Source organism: Tiliqua scincoides, chromosome 1 (genome assembly GCF_035046505.1).
Source record: "Tiliqua scincoides isolate rTilSci1 chromosome 1, rTilSci1.hap2, whole genome shotgun sequence".
Taxonomy (NCBI): Eukaryota; Metazoa; Chordata; class Lepidosauria; order Squamata; family Scincidae; genus Tiliqua; species Tiliqua scincoides.
The window spans coordinates 90,168,416-90,184,475 of record NC_089821.1 but is presented as its reverse complement, the minus strand read 5'-3'; the positions used below and the strand labels follow the sequence as shown (position 1 = coordinate 90,184,475).

The window sequence follows — 16,060 nt, the reverse complement described above, 5'->3', positions numbered from 1 at the left end:
AGTAGCAACTGTTACCCTGCACATGCCTGATCTCGTCTGATCTCGGAAGCTAAGCAGGGTCAGGCCTGGTTAGTACTTGGATGGGAGACCGCCTAGGAATACCGGGTGCTGTAGGCTTATACCATAGTCTTTCTAGACTGAAGGTTGCCAACCATCAGGACTCTAAGACACAATCTTATAGGCCAGAGTGCCAGTGGTACACACACACCAATGGTTCTGGGTCTAGCAAACATGCCATAAAGTACATTTGTGGCACCTGGGAGGGGGGAGTCCCAGCACTGGGCCTCCGTGCCTCAAGGAAAAATGAGGAGAATGGCCAGTGACAAATTTAATGGCCGGCCACCGGTGCAGCTTTTCCAGTGGGGGAAGGGACGATCAGACCCAGGAGGTGGCGGAGATGGCAGCAGAGCCTGTGCCAGTATCCTGTGCGCCCTCCCTGTCCCTGACAAGGGCCTCTTCCAGTCTGCATCCACTCAAAAATGGGTGCAGATCCAAGGAGACTCATTGCCACCAGCTGCACACCACCTGGGGAAAGGGAGCAAATACTCCCTTACCCTGAGACTTCAGCAGCTGCCTCTGTGCCCTCTGTGGCCATTTTGGTACTGCTGTTTCTCTGAGGGCAGAGGCACCATCGGATTGGGCTGTAAGGTAGTTATTGCTAAAACTGACTTAGTATCAATAGCAGCAATCCGATAATTTCTGCTGTGCTTTGCAGGGGAATACTTACTTTCCTGAATCAACATTAGCAGTTCAGGAGTGGCTATGTGCTGATGGACTTGTGTTTTCTTACCTAAATAGTATCCAGATTGGGATAACAGAATGAGGGGCCTTAACCCTTTTCCCCTGCTATGGTGCAGATCTGGATTTGTCCCCCATAGCTTCTATTTGCTTTGGAAAAGAAACTTTCCTTGGTTTCTCCAGTGGGAACCAAGTCTCATTGCCTCCCACATCACATTTGTGGTGCATTGGTATGGGGTCTTCGAATCCACCTATTTATTTAAGAGAAAATTACAGTGCATTGCTGTTGAGCATGTGCTTAATGCCACATGTGGCATTGTTCCAGCACCCCCCCTCCCGCATGAGACATAAATTGGATTTAAACTGGGCCACATTTAACTAAATAACTCAACAAGATGCAAACATTGCATCAGGCAAAAACTATTACCCCCCCCCCTCCAAGTGTGGATACCTACTGTGGGGGATACAGCATGCCACTATGGTGTTTGCACCCTGATTCAGAGCAGCAGAGTCATAAGCCAATCTATCCCAACGGGGTCAAGGCAGCTGAATCACACCATCCACCCCAAGCCAGATAGCCTTTGAGGAAGACTGCAACCTGAGCATGGGGGGGAGGCAGGGTCTCCAACCAGCATCCCAGAGCCAGACAGCCTCCTGAGATCAGTTCTGGCTCCCCCCTAACTCTTGCTTACTTCAGGGTGCGCACCAATTCCTTATCCCTTATTCCTATTCTCTGTCCCACACTATTCTTGCCAGATGTGACCAGCTTGACTAAACTCAACCACCCCACCTGCCGCAGTATGGGTAGGTGAAAAAAATCCCACACCAAGGCCAATGTGGTGCGAAGCAAAAAAAATTCCTTCCTGCTCCTGAAGGCAACCAGCTAATCTCATGCTGCAGCTGGGTGGGTGGGATGGGGTTCCCGTGGACCCAACTGAATCAACTGAGGGCAACACAGCCTAGGTCCTTACATGGGGGCAGGGGGATAAATATCCCCTTCTCCCAAGGAGACATTCAGCAACTGAGTATCTGCTGTGGGATGCAGCAAAAGCCACAGCATCACTGCACAGGTTGGACTGGGCTCTAAAACCCCTTTCAAATATTACTTGGCAGGGGAAATGAATGCACCCAAGTGTCTATGTGTGGAGGAAAAGGATCATTTCAAACTACCTGTATGTATGTGCAGTCCATACATTCATTTCTACACCGGATAATTTGCTGCATTGGCAAAGTAGAATGAGTAATTGCTGCAAAGTCTTCTGCCAGTTCTGCAAGGACACTATTCCAAACCAACAAGAGGGTCACATTCAAAATATGCAAAGCTGAAACTCTCTGAAGTCTGCATCATGTCACTAAAATGGTTCTGACTTGCTTGTTCTTTTGGATTCAGATTTTTCCCTGATGGAGTACTGGCTACAGCTTGAAATACGTTTATTTCTGAGCATCACTTTCTGTAATGCATCTCCTCTATATTCAGTGACTGTTGATCTGCTGTCTCTCAACCATGCCTTTGTGCTAGAATTTCATTGATAGTATGTGATGTTACCGTCAAATATGCCAGGGCAAATCTAGCACGCCATTCTGAAACATGACATGTAATGGTAGGGAGGAATGCGAATACCTTGCAAACAGACATAGCCATAGTTTGCAGACGTGGTAGGGGTAGAGTAGTCATCAGATTGATGCCGTAGGCTCCCCTGTTAGTCCAGGTCGGGACATGGAATGTGCGACGATGTGGAATGTATGTTAAAGCATACAGCCCCATGTGTGCGAGGGGCTGTATGCTTTAACAACAGTGACTCCATGCTTAGAGACAAGAGTAAAACTAAATATTGACAAAACTTTTGCTTACTAAGTAGTAAGAAGACTTCATGCCCTCACCAAGTGCCCAGATCCCCAGTGCCCTGGTCCTTTAAGACCAGACAGGGCAAGTCTTCATAAACACCCTGTTGTCTTGCAAGAGCAGCAAAGTGTATCTGAAGGGGGGACACTATTACCAAGAGGGGCAGTAGAGGGGAGCTTGGGTGAGGCAGGGATGGAAATTTACTGTGCTTTTGCCTGTTGAACTGGATTGCTTTGAACTGGGTATCAAAGACTGGCTGCATCCAGCTGAACTTTGCACATGATCTGAGAACATTCTCTTTGTGCCTTGCTTGGTTAACCTGCAATAAACAGCTGTTTCTGTACCTTCCACGTGGTGTGTTATTGGATAGCAGTGCACTGTGCATGACCCCACCGTGTCCTCGAGTTTTGGGGGAGGTGACAATATTGTGTTCCAAGTCGTATGAACTGTGCGGCCCATGCCATACTTATTTACTCAGAAATAAGCCCCACTGCGTTCACAAGGACTTACTCCCAATGCTCTGGATTGAAGACTTGATAAGTCTTTTCAGTCCATGTACAAGAAAAATAAAAAAATAACTGCAGGCGCCATGATCCATTTCTAACCTGTTTTTGTTCACAGTCCCTATAGCTGTTTGGTTCAATACATGCATGCCACAGCCTTAATTATATGGTGCAGAATGGAGGACAAATCCAAAATCAGTCCTAAGCATAAGAACAAACCTTCTCACTAAATATGTATTGTGAAAACAATAGTTGCTGAAATACGGGAATCAGAGATGATGATGGTTGTCAGCAGATACATTGTATAGGTAAGGGCACTTGTGTAAGATTGTAGAAGAACATTTCAACAAGGTAAATGTTTTGTGCCCTTCAGAGGACTGAGAGCCATTTTCATTATGTTAATTTATGTGGTATAAGGGCTTCCTGATTGACACTAATTGATTGTCCCACCTGGGGGTTAATTGACATCAGTTTGCCTTTATTCACCAGTACTCTTAATCAGCTTTTTACCTGCTTTGAAAAATGTTCCCAGCTGGAGAGGATGTGGGGGTTTATATACTGACAATATGGTTCATTTAGGAGGAGTGTTCTTTGGTTTCTCTAGGTAAGGTGATTTTTTTTTTTCTTGCTCTAAATGAATATTTTTTTATGTGTTCTATGTTGACTAATTGTTTTGGTTTCAATTATGTAGATAGAACGGTATCATTTCAGGGCACATTATTTTTACATTATCCATGTATAGACAGAAAAGTGGATTTCTACAACATCAAATATCAGTTTTCTTCCATGTCAAGTACCATTTTCCTCCCACTGTTGCTGTACCTCTTGTTTATGAAGACTGTGCCAGGACTAGCGAATGTTATTCTTCCATCCAGAGACTGAGTCCTTGTATATTTAATCACCAGATATATGAAGCAGGAACAATAATGGCTATTTGTTATACAATGAATGGGAGATCAAAGTCAACAAGTGAGGATATAGAGAAAGAAAAGGATGTTTACTATAGCTTGCAGCCACTTGAACAGATTGTAGGTGAAAGCTGTTTGATGTTCTATCTAGCATGGTAAATGTAGATTGCCATGGTCTTAAATTCCATTTCTGCTATTTCATTGCAACTCTGTATGACACAGTTGCATGCCTGCCATAGACTGACTGGGGCAAATGCCCCAAGCACCAGCCTCTAGGGCCCTGCAGAAGCCTCTCTGAGGCTCCCAACGGGGACGTATAGTGCCGTGGAACCTCACAGAGGTTTCCCTGGTGTGGGAGGAGGTTGCGTGAGGCTCTGTGAGCCTCTGGTAAGTGGGGGGGGGGCGAATCTCTGCCAAGAGGGGGGTGGTGACAGCCTGCAGAGCTTTGCCCCAGGCGCGGGGCTGTAGAGGTCCACAGCTAGTATGACAACTTTAGTCTTAGTCTTAAAGTCTGACTTATCAGAAGGGCAAGGAGAACAGTTAATTTCTACCATCCCTTTCACTCCTCTTGGGATTTATCAAGACTTATAATGCACTATGCTCAGGTGATGGTGATGGTGATGAAGATGATAGTAAATTTGTGGTGGTGATGGTGTTTTTTTCACATTTTTTGGTCCAATTACCAAAATTGGACCACGTCATCACTACGTCATCCTATTGTAAGTTAATGTTAATAAGAGTAGAGTTGAAAGGATTTTAAGGCTGCTATGAACTACAGGTCAGTGAGTTAAAGGAAGCTACCTCCTGCACCCTACCACCTGTGAGTGGAAAGGGATGTGTGCTCCCTGAGGCATAAGGTGGGCCACTGTGCAATACAGGAAGCTGGACTAGATGGGCCTTTGGCTTGATCCAGGAGCTGGAATATGACCTGGAGGATCCAAGTTCAGATCCCTGCTCAGGCCTGAAGTATCCTGAGTGACCTTCAGCCAGCCTCACCTACCTCACAAGGTTGTTGTGAGGACAAAAGGAGAGGAGGTACTTTGAGGACGGGCAGTTTAAAAATGTGAAAAATAAAACACCTGCCCTGTTCTTTCACAGTGCTTCAGAAGTACAATCTGTGCCATCGCCAGGAAAAAGGAACTCAGGTGGCAGGTCTGGGAAGATATCTACCTGAGATTTGATGAGCGGCATCTGATTCCATAATGCATTTTTTGGGGACTTCCAATAGTGTGGAGAGCTTACATATGTACCGGTGTGCATGCATAGGCTGTATCCAGACATTTGAATGAATATGTGGAGGTTAGGATAGTAAACATGATTCCTAATCCCTCCCCCCTCCAGTCAGGTCTGATCAAAGCTCAGGTGCTGTTTGAGGCAGCTGAATTCCCCTACTGCTCTGCATATGACTGCTTGCTTCTCATCCCTACCAGGTGTGCCATGAGCTGCTCATCCTGTTTGTTTGAAGCAGGGTGATCATGGAGGAATGAGGTGGCACAGGAACTCCAGGGAAGAGAACGAGGCTCTGGATCAGCACGTCTTCCTCTCTGTACCTACACCTGGGTGCTTTCTTAAGCAGCCAGGTGTGGGCAAGGAGGCAGTGGGAAACAGTATTAATTCTTCATCCTCTCTCCAGTGGCCCTGGAGGAGGTGGGTTGCTTCTGGTTCGATCCCCTACTTGCTCCCTCTCAGTGAGCAGAAAGAGGACCAGAGAACTGACTGAAGAGGCTTGGTAGACGGTAGGCCAGAGGAGGGCAGTGGGAAGACATTGGGTCTGGGATGTGGGGTACTCCAGTTCAGTTCAGTGCTTGCACCCCAATTCCTTGCTCAACCTGAGCAGTCAGGCAGCATCATGGGCAAGCTGGCCAGACTCCAGCAAGCACACGCTGAATAGAAATGGACTTGGGGCATAAAACATTGTGCAACTTGCAAGGAAACTCTCCTGATCAATAACACTTGATGAAATCACATTCCACCATAATCTGGTTCAATCAAAATAAATCATGATGAAAAACATAACTAAAACAAACAATTTAAATCAATTATCATATGCAAATGCTGTAATATTCTACCTCACTTATGACAATATTAGAAGATTAACAAGATATCAGCTGTGAATAATTTAACATATAAAATTACTGAGACGATGTCTCAGTATGTGGTCTCAGCATGGATGCTACTGTGTTCGATGTTCCAAATGTCTGATTCAATATAAGGAAACTCACACTGCTCATCCTCTATCAGCACAAGGGCTGAACCGCTAGCATAGCCTCCAGAGCCCCCACTGGAGCAGGTAAAGTGGCAAAGGGGGTGTTCCAGGGAGGATTGGGGCTGGAATTGGTACTGTCCGGGGGCATGTTGAGGGCTAGCTGGGGGCAGATATTGGTGGCAGTGGCCAGGGCTTGTAGCTTGCACTTGCTTGCTACAACCGTAGCACTGCTACAGTCTCCGGGCTGGCCTAGGGTAGGACTGGGCTGTGGGAGAGCCCCATAGCACCTTAAAATACTAAACCTATGTTATTGTTCCTTTTAAAATAAATTGATCATTTGCTCTCTTAACACACTCCAAAGCCCATTTTGCAACAGATGTACAAGCCTAGATTTTGTCTACAAAGATAAAATATCCCCTACCGGAGGGTAACTTCCAAAATAGGTATGAGCATCTCTATATCATCTGTCTTACAGCCCAATCCTGACCAGCACTGGTATAGCACAGCCCACAACTGGAGGTACCCTCTGTGTCACGTTCCAGACTACACAATGGGGCTGCTAAGATCTGCATCAGTGAAACTGCTGATGCAAGCTTGAGAAGCTTCATGTAGAACTTTCAGGCCCAGGAGGGTGAATAGGATACACTAGTGCCTTACCTTGTGGAAACCACCATGACTGCCGTCCCCCACTGCAGGATGGCAGCATCAGAGCTGGAAAGTTGGGTAGGATCGGGCCCATGAGTTGAAAATGTTCATTCTTAAGGAATTACTGTTGGAGAACTCACTTCATTGAGGTCAATAGTGATAAATCTCTCAGAATATCCTTTCACCTTTTGTAATTTTCTGAATATTTCACTGTCTCAGAGCAATTTGAAAGAATAATGCACAATTGGTTAAAAATAATCAGGAGCTGTAAGACAGCATGACCAGCTCATGGTACTGCCCATACTATGTATAATAAAACACGATGGATTTACCTAGGGCAGGCTGACTGGCAGAGACCATTTCAAATGCCCTAAGAGAGTGCTTGCTTTCAGATCCCATTGCAGGTTAAATTACTGGAACAGCAATGCAAAATCCAGGTATATTCAATTGAGCAATTTGAGCTTCTTCCCCCCCCCCCCCAAATGCTACTGTCAAGTTGTACCTGACGGTAAACCAGAATAAATAAATGGATTTTATTACTGTAGTCAAGTGGAGCTTGTCACTGAAAACAATTCTTTTTAAATACTGTATTACGACTGAAAGACCTAATTGTGTCATAACTAAGACTATAGTATTGTGTCTATTGTTTCAATGCCAGAGTGCAGGGAAAAGTTGTATAGAGCCCAGTATAAGAAATTGGCTCTTTTAAAGTGGCTGTATTATCTGATGACAAGTTTAGCCATTTCATTTAAGCCAAAAATATCTAGCTATTAAATGGATAACCATTTCTGAATCCACAAATCAAGTCCTGTTTTATTAAGGGCTTAAATGTTCAGACTGATGAGCAATTGATGTAAGGATACTTATCAACATATGGATGCAATTCTGTTTCCCGGATTCTACCATGACCGTGAACATATGTACTGGCTATGGCAAGAATGAAGAAATGAGAGCCCAATCCTATGCATGTCTACTCAGAAGTAAGTCCCACTAGAGTCAATGGGGCTCATTCCTGGGAAAATGTGGATAGGAATGGGCTATGAGTTATTAGCCTTGTTCAGATGTTAGATATCCTATGGAAACCTGACCCAGGTGCAGCATTCACAGGACTTCCAGGAACCTCTGCCCAGTGTGGAATGCATCAGGTGATGTACTCAGAGGAGAGGTGACAGCACTACTGGCCAAAACTGTTAATCTTTGTATTTTTGAATAACACCGTAATGTTTTATATTATTCAATGTATAATTTCATGCAGAATGCAGTGAAACTGATCATGCTGAAATATCTGTAGTCTATCAAAACTGCCTTATATAACAAAAAGTGGTTTTCCTTTAATTAAAACTGACCAATGATTGTTCCAAGAGCCAATGAGGAGGTGTTATGACATAGTAGGAAACCAATAAGGTGTTAGTATGAGTCAGCTCTCATTTCCCTGTATCAGAGCTAATACTGGAACTCTTATTCTATTGTGTGATGGTTATCAAGTTGACCACTGTTTTTTGTTGTTGTTTACGGATTTATTTGGTGAAAAATAGGTAAAGTTAATAGGAGTTACACCAACCTAGTGATGCCACTGCATGTAGGCTGTGCACATTGCAATTTATTCCGTATGGTCTGGTACTGGAGGAGGTCCATCCTGGGGGTGATGCAAACCCTAGTGCTGCCTCTGCCAAGTGCAGATGCATTCTTAAGCCCTGCCCCCTGCTCTACACACTTCCAGTGGTTGCCTGAAGAAAGAAATGCATTCTGGGAGAGAGAGTACCTCCTCATGAGCTGGAATGTCAAACAAGTCTAGTACGTCTTGGTGATCAAATATCTAAGCACAGCAACATACAAATCAGAGGAATTTTCATTGTGGTCACTCTAGCTGAAATAATTTGCTTAGTTGCTTGGGGTTCTTGGTACAGGGTGACCCAAAAAAAACCAGAACCCACAAATCTTTGAATAAAACTGTTAATTTTAATTTTTCTTTGGAAAGAACATGACTTTTATGCAAAGCGACCAAGATAACTGAAGCTTTGGGGAATAATCGTACACAGATTGAAGTTTGAGTCCAGTAAGTTTCTTGAAATTTACTGGACCTTTGTAGGATTTAATAAAATTTTTATGGGTTCTGTTTTTTTTTGTTTTTTTTTTTTGGGGGGGGGGGGTCACCCTGTACTTGTTACATTCAAATTTAATATCATAGGAACAGAATGAAATTGAAGAGTAGGGGGACTTAGAGTGCCACTAAATTTAGAAACCTCCAGATCTGATGATCAATGAGGTCTCCACATTGCAGAGCCTCTGAGAGGAATTTTATCAGGGGGTACAAAGTTTCTTTTGGGCCCCTTCCCAAAGGGGGAAGGGGGCAATGGGGGTAGCTAGAAGGGGAGAGCAAAACAGGGTAGGGTGAGGAGGCTGACAGCCAGGATAGCCTTTGGAACCCAGATCTACCAGGCTTCTTGATGCGGAGCCCAGGTCTACCTGACCATGCTGTACTGACAGCTAGATAAAGTAATATGGAAAACCAAACACACTCCTAAGTCTCTTTAAGATCTTTGAAATATAGAAAAGTCACTGCAGAAAATTAGCATCTTCATATTTGCACCAAATATGAACTTCTGCAGCAGCTGTAGCCCTGCAGCTGTGCCCCTGAGCTCGTATATGCTCCTTCATGGTCAGCAGATCCACAAGCCCAAGAGCTACAACAGCAGACCTGTTCCTTCCCAGATCTGACACTGTGTTAAGGAGGATCATGGATGCATTCCTGGGCCCAATGTGTATGGCTTGCAGCTGCAGTTGCCACTGCATGCCCACGGTTGTGCCCCCAGCATCATTCACAGGCAGCGAATTCAGAGGAGATAGGAAAATGTAAGTTCCCAGGAACTTTCTGGGCTCCCTCCTTTGATTCCTGGGCCCCTTTCTGACCCTGGGCCTGGGTACAAATTACCCCCTTGACCCCCCTCTCCTAGGCCCTGCCACATTGTACTGTGTTCAGTTACAACCATGCCATTAATCTTTTCCCAAACCAGTGGTTCTCACACGTTTAGCACCAGGACCCACTTTTCAGAATGAGAATTTGTCAGGACCCACCAGAAGTGATGTCATGACCAGAAGTGACATCATCAAGCAGGAACATTTTTAACAATCCTAGGCTGCAATCCTACTCACACTTACCCAGGAGTAAGTCCCATTTAATATCATAGTTAAAAGAACATACATAGTAGCTTGTTAAAAGTACAGGTCTGTAACATTTCCACAAATGCAGTCACATACCATGGTGGCATCAAGTCTAATATATTAAAAATAAAATATTGAAATGACTCAGGACCCACCTGAAATTGGTTTGCGACCCACCTAGTGGGTCCCGACCCACAGTTTGAGAAACACTGGCCTATACACTAGACCATCTTATGGTACAACCAAAATCCTGTGCAATCTATTAAGGACCTCTCCTAGCTACCTAGCCTTATTGCACATAAAAACGGCAATAAGCAGAGTTGGGTTAGTTTGCTTTAAACATTTTGATTGTTTCTCCTAAACCGTTAGAAGTGCTTGGAAACATTCAGTTCTGTCATAGCGATTTGGCCACTAGCTGTGAGTGACCGGAATATGGTAACCGCCAGTTTTGTGCAATCACTTCTGCTACGAAGGTTGCTTATAGATAGACAGGTAAAGGAAAGGGCTTTAATATTAAAGATTATGGATGAACGTATAAAGTGGTTGCTGAGTAAATTACACACAATTTCGAAAATGAAATGCTTATTCCAAAGGGAGTTGGGTAGAAGTATATCATTAAAGTAAATGAAGTTAGGTCATAGACCATGTTGGAAACCAGTGTTTGAGAGATTCTGTTACCTATCTTTGTTACCAAAATGTGTAAGCAAAGTCACAGCAGGTTCTGTCTACTTTCTTCAGCAAACCTGTAGTAATAAAGCTCGTTGAATGTAGGACTTACATTTATTTCATCTTTGTTTCTTTTATTGCTTTCTGTTTCTGTTTTTCCCCCTTTCTGCCTGCCTTCTCTCTTTCCAGTTGCAACAGCAGAGAACTCAGCTGAAGGAACAATCTGATGTTTCACTCTTGAGGCAAGGACATCTGAGTGTCCTATTTTTATTTCTTCTAAAATCCCTAAGCCTTGTCCCTCTGCCTTAAAGAGTCATGTCTCTTGCATTACCCTGCAGGGGAACACAGCTATAGAGGAAGTTTGTTGTCACCAACAGAAGGATGCTATGAGGCACTGGGCTGTTAGAAGACAGAACTGAACACTAACGCTGAAATTGTGCACTTGACCTGATATTTTTGGAGGTGCCATTATACTTAAGGGAAGAGCAATATGATGGAAAGTGGAATATCAGCCTTGCTGAACTGAAGATTTCATAAAACTGAAATTACAGTACTGAAGCACAGTTTATTTTTATAGTACAAGGGTTGATCAAATGGGACAGTATCAGTCAGTGGTTTATGCTCATGGTGGTCCTGGGAGGGCATACTTGACTGAGACATGGTGACTTGCTAGGTAGGTTAGCCAATCTTATTCAACTTTCCAGTGCAGATGCCGCTGTGCCAATGGGGTGTGCGCTGCATCCTATGGTGGGGAGGCAGTCACGGAGGCCACCTCAAGATAAGGGAATATTTATTCCCTTACCTTGTGGCTGCATTACAGCTGCATCAACACCAGCAAAGTAGCTAGTACTGGGCCCTAAGTCTAGAAGTTAATTACCAGCTTGAATTTATTACATCATAAATAAAACATATGCCTCGTAACAAGCATTATAAGTTGTTAGGTAGCAAAGTAAAAGGGCGTCTGGCTCTGTCTTTTAGAAAATCATGGCATTCTGACTCTCCTCATTCCACAGCTTCGACATATTGTGCAAGATCCACCCTGAACCAGTGGTCTGGATGAACTGTCTGGATTTGGTCTGGATGAACTGGATTTGGTCTGGATGAACTGTCAACAGCCAATCTCGATAAAGTGGTACATACACCCAGAAGCCATATTTTAGAGGACATTTTGAGTTGTAGCAGTAGAAGTGAGGGGCTTTGCTAATGGTGGTGGTGGTTGGCAACCTTCAATCTCGAAAGACTATAGTATAAGCCTACAGCACCCGGTATTCTCAGGTGGTCTCCCATCCAAGTACTAACCAGACCTGACCCTGCTTAGCTTCCAAGATCAGATGAGATTGGGCATGTGCAGGGTCACAGTTGCTAATCCGCATAAGAATTTAACCTCCCCACATTTTGTCAGCCTTTATAGTCTTATATACATCTCTGCAACAGTTCTGGCAGAAAATGAAGCATTCATCCAGAAAGCAGACAGAGCTCTTTTGGGTGGCAGAAAGAGTGAATTCCACCCAGTTTTTGTGTGTGACTTCAATCTGCAGTGTTATGGAGTTCCGATTTGCCTCCTCATCTGTGCAAGGAGCTGAAGAGCTGGGTCTTCTTCCCTTCCCTAGTGTTGCTTTGGAAAAAGTAAATTAGTATTTGGCAATAAAGGTGATTTCTGCTCTATGGTTATACTCTATGTTTGTTACTACTCCATAGGAAGAAATGTGTCACTAATACATAGTCTGAGGAAAATCTGCCTAAAATACTCCAACATCCAGCCAGCAGATCTTTAAATTGCTACCTCTGTCTCATTTGCTCTCAATACATCAGCAGGATTAGCCAAGTGGTGACATTCATGAGTGCCAGTGAGTTTGGAATAGCGATTGCTAATCGACTGTGGCTTGATAAATCTACTGCTTAAGCCCAAGCCTAAAACGTATGTGTGTGTATAGGCTTCTTTCAGCTTGGTGAGCCACAAATTGTGCAGGCCTGACTTAAACCAAAAAGGGGTTAAGAATAAAACTGCCAATATTACTTTGCCATCGTAAGACCACATCTGGAGTATTGTGTACAGTTCTGGTCACCACATCTCAGAAAGGATATCGTGGAACTGGAAAAGATGCAGAAGAGAGTGACCAAAGTGATTACTGGGCTAAGGCATTTCCCTTATGAAGAAATGCTACAATGTTTGGGGCTCTTCAGTGTTGAAAAAAGATGCGGTGACTTCCAAGATGGCCACCTGGTAGAATCCCTGCTATTGTGCTCCTGTTATATGCCCTGATATTTCTCTTCAATTGGATCCATTGACTCTTTTTCCTCCTCTGGATGCTTTCTGAGTCCTGGTAGAGCAAAGCCACACTACCAGTTGTTTCCAGTCTGCACCCTTGTCTTTGGATTACAGTGGATTCTAAAAAGCTGCTCCAATGGGAAAGAGGAGAAGGCATAAACAGTCCTCTGGAGAGGGCAACTCTCCTATCAAGTCAGCCAAGTAGCTATGTCTGGAGGACCTCCCAGCATGGTCAGACACAGTAGGTGAGCTCATGAATCTCACTTCTCCCAACAGATATGAAGCTCTTCATGTTTCCAAAACAGAAGCGGAGAGGAACTACCAGTCTCCCTCCAGTCATATTGGCACGATGTCAGCCTGCCCTCCTTCACCCACCCCTTTGGCTCCCTCTCCACAGGACAAGCAGCCATTATCTCAGGAGAATGGTCTCAGCAACTGTTTCTTGTCCTTGTTGGGTGATTACAACATTATTATTGGAAATACGGTTCTTTTTGTATATAAACAGCTTAACACTATTCTTGCCCAGCTGGAGGTTGGTTGGCTGGCAACCTTCACTCTCACATAACACCAGAACCAGAGGACATCCAGTAAAATTGAATGTTGGGAGAGTTAGAACAGAAAAGAGAAAATATTTCTTTACACAGCGTGTGGGTGGTCTGTGGAACTCCTTGCCACAGGATGTGGTGACGGCCTGACCCTGCTTAGCTTTTGAGATCAGACGAGATCAGGCATCTGCAGGGTAACAGTTGGACTAACTCCATAAGGCTATTCATCCACCCTTATCTTCCCTCTCTGCTCAAATTCTGGGTTTGAACTCTAACATCCTCAGCTTTTTCCTGTTTCTTTTTCACCTGCGGCAATGGCTATGTTCTGGCCGCTCTGGAGGCGTTTAAGGGGAAGGTTCTTTCCCAGGTTCTCTATGGCTCTCCTGTCTGGTTTAAGGCTATTAACCAATCATCAGAACGCATTCAAGCCTCTTTTTTGTGGGAGATTTTGGGTTTACCCAGGTGTGTTCCCTACCCGCTTCTGTGTCTCGAGGTGGGGTTAATTCGGTTAAAGCCACTGCATGGCTAAAATTATTGAAATTTTGGTTTAGGATTTTATTTAACCCTACCTCTACTGGTCTAATGCACCAACTACTGTCAGATTCAGTCCTGCCTTTGGAGATTGCTGATCTTTTAACTAAACTTAAGTCAATAGGGCTGGACACTGCAGAGCTAGGTGTGATGGGCCGTGATGTAGCTTACAGACTTGTCAGAGAAAGAATTCTTGACATTGAACAACAAGAGCTGTTTAGTGCTGCCAAAACCACATGCTCTCCACTCTATCTCCATGTTTTGGGAAACCAGCCTCCTTCTTTTATCACCTGGAGTGCCCGCAGGCTTGGAGAGCTTTCACACTTGCAAGATGTAACGCTCTTCCATTGGCCTTGTTAACGGGCAGGTTTAGTGGTATCCCTTACTTGGAGAGGAAATGCAAGTGTGGTAGGGACTGTATTGAGAAACTAACACATACCTTTTTCTACTGCCCGTTACTTGATGCTTCATGCATGAAATATCTAGGCCCATTGTTAGCTAGGATGCAGGGCTGGGAGGATTCAATCATGCTCTAGTTTCTCCTTTCCACATCTGAACCTGAGTCCCTGGATAAGGTCGCTTCCTTTTTATCCTGAGTAATAGCCAGGCAGAATTCTGGGTCTCTGGGCAGTGTGTGAGAAAAGGACTGATGATTATGTTGTGATGTCATTGAATATTTGTGTCTTGTTTTGTTTTTTCTCTATATTTTATGCCAATAAAGGTCTTACTGAACTGAACTGAAAAAAGATACCTGAGAAAAGGGACATGATTGGGACATACGAAATTATGCGTGGGGTGGTTAGAAGGATGTTCTTTTCTCTCTTGCACAACACCAGAATCAGGGAGCATCCACTAAAATTGAATGCCAGGAGAGTTAGTACAGACAAAAGAAAATATTCTTTACCCAGCATGTAATTAATCTGTGCAATTCCTTGGCACAGAACATAGTGACGGTGTCTGGCCTAGGGGCCTTTAAAAGAGGATTGGACAGATTTATGGAGGAAAAGTCTGTCACAGGTTACAAGCCATGATGGTTACATGCAAACCTCTGGTTTTAGAAGGAGGATACCTCAGAATGCCAGATGCAAGGAAGTGGCAACAGGATGCCAGTATTTTGCTGTGTTCTCTCAGGCATCTGGGGGGCTACTCTGAGATACAGAAAGCTGGACTAGACGAGCCTTTTGCCTGATCCAGCAGGCCTCTTCTTATGTTCGTATATTACCCTATTTTTTTTTTTTTTAGACTCAGAACAGCTCACAAAATTGTGGTAGAGTTTGTGATCAACAAATCTTCTTCCTGGGGCATTCATAGCCATGTGTGGAAATGTCCATTTGCACCTTCTCTTATTTTTGTAGGGTGACTAAAAGCAATATTGTCGTGCATAGATAGGTGACAAAAAAAAACTCTTTCAGATTATCTTTTTGCTCTTTCCTCCCCTCCTCTGCTCCCATAGTTATTTTCTTAGCTGATAAATGGCTGTGGATAGGATTTTTTCATTTTTCCAGCAGAATTAGAACTGTATTATTGACTCTTTACCACCTCCAAAATAGGTAATTTGTACAAGCTGTGCAATGTACTAATGTAATCTAATGTTTTTAATTTATTTAAAATAGTGTTGTCTTGTTCTTATTTTCCAAACTGATAGATTACAAAATATCATAAAATCACCAACAACAGCAGACTAAAAACAACTATCTACTCTCCAGTTCACAGATAAATGTGATGATGTTCAAACTGACCCAATTTACTTAAAAATGATCATCAAACAATGCATGGCTTAGGTTCCTCAAAGGGCAAGTGTGGCTCTGTGAGTCTCACCATTGGCAAAATTCCCTGCGTTTTCTAAGAGTAAAGAGGTTTAAGCTCAAATAACATAAATGCAGATAAAGGCACCTGAGGAGGGACGTTATTGAGATGTATAAAATTATGCATGAGATGGATAGAAGGATGCTCTTTTCGCTCTCGCACAACTGCAGAACCAGGGGCATCCACCAAGTTATAGTGGATGAGTTAGAATAGAAAAAAAGAGAGTTAGAACAGGAAA

General features: G+C 43.8%; 2 pseudogenes; one reads left to right on the top strand and one right to left on the bottom strand.

The window, feature by feature from the left end:
* LOC136637696 (5S ribosomal RNA) lies at nucleotides 1-117 on the top strand (annotated as a pseudogene).
* An 11,804-nt stretch (nucleotides 118-11,921) lies between these two features.
* On the bottom strand, nucleotides 11,922-12,042 carry LOC136637953 (5S ribosomal RNA; annotated as a pseudogene).
* Between the last annotated feature and the right edge of the window lie 4,018 nt (nucleotides 12,043-16,060).